The sequence below is a fragment of the Cervus canadensis genome, chromosome 2 (genome assembly GCF_019320065.1).
Source record: "Cervus canadensis isolate Bull #8, Minnesota chromosome 2, ASM1932006v1, whole genome shotgun sequence".
Classification (NCBI taxonomy): Eukaryota; Metazoa; Chordata; class Mammalia; order Artiodactyla; family Cervidae; genus Cervus; species Cervus canadensis.
This window is the reverse complement of record NC_057387.1, coordinates 62,345,789-62,353,863: the sequence shown is the minus strand read 5'-3', so window position 1 is coordinate 62,353,863 and position 8,075 is coordinate 62,345,789.

Here is an 8,075-nt window from a genome sequence, read left to right as displayed (position 1 = left end):
AATTAAAAGATTCTTTTGTGTGTTTCTGTGCATATATGTGTGCATATATGTGTGGAATGATTCTACACACATTATGATATGGAAGTAAAGCAATGAATGGTCTAATCCAAATAAGAAATGTTTCATTTTCTAAATGTTGATTTGTTCAAAGAGACTGTCTTTTCAAGGTTGTTAGCTTAAAAAATTTACAGCACTGCATGCTTCAAGCCTTTCTTCTTAAATTTCCTCTTTCCAGTTATAGGAAGATAAAAATACTTTATTAAAAAAAAATCCCAATAAGCCTGTGATTGATGAAAATGGGAAAATTAAAAAAGTTGCAATTATCTTTCCACAATTATTAGTAAGCTTCACATGATGAGGCTTACTGGCCTCCATTACATTTTTTAAATCAACTGTTCCCAGATCCTAAGATTCAAATTCAATAAGCACTTCTTGTTTGAAGTAGAACTGCATTTCCTCTGGACTGTTTCCTTAGGTGAGATCTCTAAGTAAAAAAGTGTTTTCCCTTCTTTTTTGTCTTAGGAGGTGGGGGTGGGGATGCTGGGCTGGGAGGCGTTATAAGCCACAATGTCTAGAGGCTGAACAGCTTATCAGATAGTTTATAATACTCACCTGAGAGGCATGACCTTTTAGCAATTGTGTCTTTAGATTCTCCATGCACTTTGTTAGCAGCTGTATTGTTAAATTTAGATAAATCAACACTTGCTTCTCCTGAGGACTGTGTCTTTGCATTTTGCTCTATATCAAGTTCAAGGTAATTAAATTTTTAAAATTTAATTTTCTTTCTCAAACACCATATGTGCTTTTTCGATTGTGTTTCTGTGAGAGAATTGTGTTTCTAAAAAGTCAGTCCTATTATTATTTAAAATCTATTTGAATTTTACAACTCCAGGTTACTTATATTGGAACCCTTTAGTAAATCCTAAACGAATGACCTTGTCCATTTATATTTCTGTGATTTGTAAGGTAATCCATCCTGAATACATATTTCATTCTTATGTATGCACCATAAACTGGAGTTTGGGGAAGAGTTTATTAAAAAAATGTGTCCATTAAAATATGTTAAAATGTAACAACAAAAACAAAAACCACGTTTGCATCAGACTTACATCAATTCATTCTTCCTATGATTGAGTCCTTCCAATTTTGTTCTCTCTTTATCCTTACAAACAACAAACAAAAAACCTTTCTTTTCTTCTTCTTTTTTTTTTTTAAAACTGTTTGTGCATCTTTCAATATGGGAAATACATATTTACTCCATGTTCTGAGTGTAAACTGTTTCAGGTACATAGTAGTCAACCAGTGTTCCATTCGTATCTTTAAGAATGGTTATTGAGGATACATTCCGGCAATGAGTTCTGTTTAAAACAATCCCAACTGATGGAATTTTGCTGATTATTCTAGCCTTAGAAGCTTCACTGTCTGCCTAACACTACATGAAATCTGTGACTCACAAATGCAGGGGCATGGAATCACAGCAGCAAAGAACAGGTGAAAAGTTGTTCCTAGTTGTGTTCTGCAGGCCCATACAAGCCCTGTCACTCCCGTTATTTTCTTCAACCAGTTCTCTTTTCTTATTCATCTTCATTAAAAAAAAATCTTTTATTTTCCTTTGTGACTATTAGTAGACTCTCTCAGCTAATCATTTCTTGGCTTGGAAAATGTAGGTTCATTCAATGTCTGAATCTCTTCCTTTTAAAATTTTACCCAGCAGGTGGCACTAAAACACTGTAAAAAGATAGAATCATAGCTCCCAGTTTTAAATTATCACCTGGAAAAAAAAACTTCTGAAGGGTCATGAAGTTGGTACATACAAAGAAGGTATGGTTGCAAACAAAGTACATTTTGCACTTGAAAAATCTTAACATTGCATACATTTAAACTACTACCGATAATTTAGCCAAACCTTCTCCTCATCTGTACGAAAGAAATCGATATTCTTACAGAAATGATAGGAGTGTGTATGAACGTGTTTGTCTCTGCTGGGGAGAATTAATTGAGACAGTTTTTGTCTCCAAAGAGTTGCTAAGTGTTGTATAAAATATTATGTTAAATCTGCATAAAATCAGAATTAAAAATGTATTTATTAGTATCCATATGGTTATGTTCTCATTTCAACACAAGGGAATCGGTGTGCATACTCTAACACCTATTAGTATTAATGGGAATTATATGTGTAAATCCCCAAGTCCCAATGCATTGAGATGAAAATCTCTAAAAGGATTTTAAATTCTGTATTTGTATTGCTTTCGGTTATGAAGAAACTCAAAGTGTGGAAGTCAGTCTTATATCTTTAAACTTAGTAGGGATAAGCTGCACCTGAAACAACAGAGTTTGAAATGTTATTTATTCCAGTTGAACATTCAGTTTTAGTGCAGTGATCAATTCAGAGCCAAAAACTAGAGAGGTTTCTCGGATTGCCAACCCCAAGTCTGGAACTCAGCCATTCCCAAAGAGCTACCACAGCTGTTCCCATAGCAGCAGAGGTTGCTCCTGGGTCTGGCTTCCAAGAGGAAATATCTTTCTTCCATGCCAGTGTGAACACATGAGAAACAGCGAAGCTTTCTTCTCGTTCCCAATGCTTATCTCTGTGGCTCCTTCTGCCTCACCCCGCAGGGGTGCTCAGCCTCTCTGGCACCTGTGACTCCGGGCTCTGCAGAACAGCACCTGGATTTGTGCTGGTCCCCAGTGACCCTGTAGAAGTAGGTTCTCTCCAGAATGTTCCAGGCGCAGGGAGCAGACGAGGAATGTCAGCTGCATTGCCACCACCAGCTCTTATTGACTGACACTTCTGGTTTGGCGCTGAACCAGGAGAGTGAACAGAGGGTTTCGACAGCTGGGAGATGTTCTGCCTTACAGACCTAGAAGATTCCTGTGCCAAGAAAGAAACCCTTCCTTGCAGGAATGCAGAGAGTCAGCCAGTCTTTTCCTCAGCTGACTGTCTTCCCTGGCTCTGCTTTACTGAGCTTCACCCTGCCTCGATGATTAATAATAAGTCCAATCGTTTGAAGAATCTGTGTGGTCTCCATCCAGCTGCACCATCTTCCTCCCACGGTCCCAGAGGCTTTCTGGCCTTCGTTAAAAGCCCTTCTGTCCTTGAGAATAAACTTCCAGTAGCGGAGACTTCAGGTTCTGTAACTGGATGAGTTGACAAGCCAACATTTATTGAGTACTGATGATATGGCCAGCACCATTTTATGCTGATTATATGAGGGACAGGGGAAAATATTCTTTTTCCATGTTTTCAGCCCTCTTGATTCTGACTACCTGGCTTTGAAGTAAAATATCCTCTCTTTTCTTTCCTTCTTCGAGGTGGGCTATGTCTACCATTCCTGTCTCTGCTGTGTTTGCCAAGGTGATAGCTGTCACAAAGTCACTGGCCTTTTGTATTTAATGAGTGGGTTTTAAAAGAAATCATTAGAGACAGTGTATGCTATGGATAGATAATTACCTCTGATTTTAGGAAAAGTTGAAAATGAGTCTTTTATGTTAGCTTGAAAACTCACCCTCATTTATATCTTGTTTTTTAATTCCTTGTATAAAAGGAAATATTTTTTCTTCTCTATTTTTGCTCAGGACAGGATGGAGAACTCTAACATGGGTACCGTGTGTTTGGTAATGATTTGCTTCACCGATAGAGCAAATTGGTTGTTGACAATGGTTGACTGCAACTGACATTGCCTAATAGAGGAAAGAGGCATTTTATTGATTAAAAGACAAAAGTACCCAAACTGGGTTTTGTCCCTTTAAAAGTATTGACTATAAAATGAAGATCTTGTACTTTTTAGATTTGAATTCAATATGATATTGCAATTACTTTTACTATCACCCCTTTCCTGTTTTCTGAAAGAGCATACACATTTATTCACAAGGAAAAAAAAATGCTACCCCTTAGCAGATTCCTTGCTGAGGAATATTTACACACACGCACATGCAAACAAAAATTCAAAGCAAGAGATAAATGCACTCTAATTTTAAGGAGTATTCTGAGGTCATTGCTAAAAATGTTTGATTTGAAGTCAGTTCTTCCAAGTTGAACATAACATTATTTCTTTAGCAGGGGATCCTCCATCCTTATCTCATTTACCATATTTAAATCCTTAAACCTCTAACACCAATTCAAGTAACAGTCCACTTACCAGCTTCAAGCTTTGGGTCACTGTTCAATGAGAAGTGACAGGTAGTAAAACAGAGGAATTAATGGCAGGTGGGTAACAGATGTCGAAGAAAGCCTGCATGACTCGTAAATAGCCAGAGTTTATAAATTATCTATTACACAATTATTTTCTGAGCACTGTGCAAGGCAATGGGGGCAGTGGCTGAGATAATCACCATTCTTAAAAATTATCACTGTTCTCAAGACACTCATGGTCTGGCAAGACAGGCTGATATGAAGGAAACTACAGGAGCTAATAACTGCCATAAACAAGGGGGATTCTAAACATGGCATACCTGCTCAGTTCATTCACTCAGTCATGTCCAACTCTGTGACCCCATGGACTGCAGCATGCCAGGCTTCCCTGTCCATCATCAACTCCCAGAGCTTACTCAGACTCGTGTCCATCAAGTCAGTGATGCCGTCCAACCATCTCATCCTCTGTTTTCCCCTTTTCCTCCTACTTCCAATTTTTCCTAGCAACAGGCTGTTTTCAAATGAGTTAGTTCGTCACATCAGGTGGCCAAAGTATTGGAGTTTCAGCTTCAGCATCAGTCCTTCCAATGAATATTCAGGACTGATTTCCTTATGGCAGAAAGTGAAGAAGAACAAAAGAGCCTCTTTATGAAAGTGAAAAGAGGAGAGTGAAAAAGTTGGCTTAAAGCTCAACATTCAGAAAACTAAGATCATGGCATCCAGTCCCATCACTTAATGGCAAATAGATGGGGAAACAGTGGAAACAGCGGCTGACTTAATTTTTTTGGGCTCCAAAATCACTGCAGATGGTGATTGCAGCCATGAAATTAAAAGACACTTACTCCTTGGAAGGAAGGTTATGACCAACCTAGACAGTATATTAAAAGGCAGAGACATTACTTTGTCAAAGGTCCGTCTAGTCAAGGCTATGGTTTTTCCAGTGGTCATGTATGGATGTGAGAGTTGGACTATAAAGAAAGCTGAGTGCAGAAGAATTGATGCTTTTGAACGGTGGTGTTGGAGAAGACTCTTGAGAGTCCCTTGGACTGCAAGGAGATCCAACCAGGCCATCCTAAAGGAGATCAGTCCTGGGTGTTCATTGGAAGCTGAAACACCAATATTTTGGCCACCTGATGTGAAGAGCTGACTCATTTGGAAAGACCCTGATGCTGGGAAAGATTGAGGGCAGGAGGAGAAGAGGATAACAGAGGATGAGATGGTTGGATGGCATCACCGACTCAATGGATATGAGTTTGGGTAAACTCCGGGAGTTGGTGATGGGCAGGGAGGCCTGGTGTGCTGCGATTCATGGGGTCGCAGAGTCAGACAGGACTGAGTAAGTGAACTGAACTGAATTGAACTGATTTCCTTTGTTAGTAAAGTAATGTCTCTGCTTTTTAATACACTGTCTAGGTTGGTCATAGTTTTTCTTCCAAAGAGCAAGTGTCTTTTGATTTCATGGCTGCAGTCATCATCTGCAGTGATTTTGGAGCCCCTAAAAAGTCTCTCACTATTTCGATTGTTTCCCCAATAATTTGCTGTGAGGTGATAGGACCAGATGCCATGATCTTAGTTTTCTGAATGTTGAGTTATAGGCCAAAATTTTCACTCTCTTCTTTTCGTATCTGAGCTGTTGATGTTTCTCCCTGCAATCTTGATTCCAGCATGTGCTTCATCTAGCCCAGCATTTTGCATGATGTACTCTGCATATAAGTTAAATAAGCAGAGTGACAATATTCAACCTTGACACTGAATAAACACCTTCTTGCTAATCTTCACAACCACTTTATAAAATGTATTATTATCTGAATTTTACCAAAGAGATGATTAAGGCTCAAAAGATTACATTAGATGACCAAAGTTTACCTTATTCTTTTTTCAAACTTTAAACTTTTTATTTTGTATTGGGGTATAGCTGATTAAAAATATTGTGATAGTTCATGTGAACAATGAAGGAACTCAGCCATACATATACATGTATTCATTTTCCCCCCAAACCCTATTTCCATCCAGGCTGGCACATAACATTGAGAAGAGTTCCATGGGCTATACAATAGGTCTTTGTTGGCTATCCAATTTGAATATACAGTGCGTACATACATGACCTTCCCAAACTTCCTAACTATCCCTTCTCCCAGGCAATCATAAGCTCATTGTCATACTGAGTGAAGTAAGTCAGACAGAGAAGGCAAAATATTGTTGGGCATCCCTTATATGTGGAATCTAAAAAGAAATGATACAAATGAAATTGCAAAACAGGAAGAGACTCACAGACTTAAAGAGTACCTTATTAAGTGACATCATTTGAACCCAGACTTCCCAGGCGGTGCAGTGGTAAAGAATCCACCTGACAATGTTCGATCCCTGGGTGGGGAAGATCCCCTGGAGAAGGAAATGGCAAACCACTCCAGTGTTCTTGCCTGGAGAATCCCACGGACAGAGGAGCCTCAGTTCCAAAGAATTGGACACGACTGAGCAGGTAATTTGAACTCAGGATTATCAGACTCCTGATGCTGAGTTCTTTCTCCCCATCTTGCTATTTCTGGGAATACTCATGATCAAGGCAAAAGAACCACTGATAATGATAAACAGGTAAGACTTCATAGAGAAGGCTTCTCTTGGGACTGTGGAATGTATTTTCTTGGAACATTTCATTAGTTAATTAAAAAAAAAAAAAGTGTTGGACTGCTGCTAGGTAGTTTATATTTTATTCTATTTCAAGTTGGGAAAATACCTCACTTCAAAGCTTTGTTTTTGGTATATATTCTTTGTGGGGTGGATCACACTGTAGGCAATTTGGAGACAATGTTTATAGCTCTACAGGCTGAGAATCTGGTCCTTCCCCAACACATATTTGAGCATATAGCAAAACAGCCACCATATAGTCCTGCTGTTCATGAAGCAAAGTTTGATTCTGGGACTTATAAACAGGAGTGTAACTATAGCAAACATGAGTTAATCCTCTCACAATCCTTAGCATTTATAAAGCTTTTTTCGGAGCCTCCTGTTTAGAGTGACCAAAGCAATTTAAGCAGATATGTGGAGCCTGGAGAGAATCCCGAGGAGGAAGTCCAGAAAAATGTAAAGACTCTCCAGTCTGCCTTGTGCAAGAAAAGAAAGCAATTTGACAAACATTCCTGGGCAAGGAACCCCAGAGGGAGAGCACAGTCCAAAGGGATCCACATCTGTTGTATTAATTTACACGTCCATGGTTCTTTGCCCCATTCTGGGTACAAAGTAGCATTTCAGTCCATATGTGATGAGTTGAATCAAGGGCCTTAGAACCTAATTGGGATGTAAACCCGAGACCTTAAATAGAAGGAACAGGAGATAAGTGATATGATAAATGTATAAAGAAAGAGGGAAGAAAGTGATTTTCTTTGACTAGGTAATCATTGAAGGCCATGGAGGAGTCTAGTTTTGAGATACTTTGGAGGATGTTTTCTATAGGATAAAGAGGGAATCTTTATGGGTATAGAGTCAAAAAGAAATAACAGTAAAGAGTTTATGTTTTACTGATGGAATGGGGGATGGTAGGGTTGTAACAAAGTACACGGGGAATGGAAATACAGGAAACAAGACTGGAAATGAAGCTGAACGTGAGGGCGTACCATGTGAATATGTGGTAGGGGGTGGAGAGAGTTTCTGTGTCAGGGAATACAAGCAGAGTGTATATATATTTATGTGCATATATATATCTCTATCCCCCCACCCCAAATCTCCCTGGTAACAGTGCTAAGCACAAAGCTAGCTGTAATGAGCAGGTTTACAGCTCATTGGAGTCACAGGGGAATTTATATGGTAGTCACTCTGCCAAACGATACACAGATCTGAAAATTCAGCACTGAAAATAGAAAAGCGCAGGCCCCCAAGCTACTCTTCAGATTTTTAGCCATTGTTGTGGTTGCCTGTGTTTAGAACCTGAGTATTACTGTGGGTGATA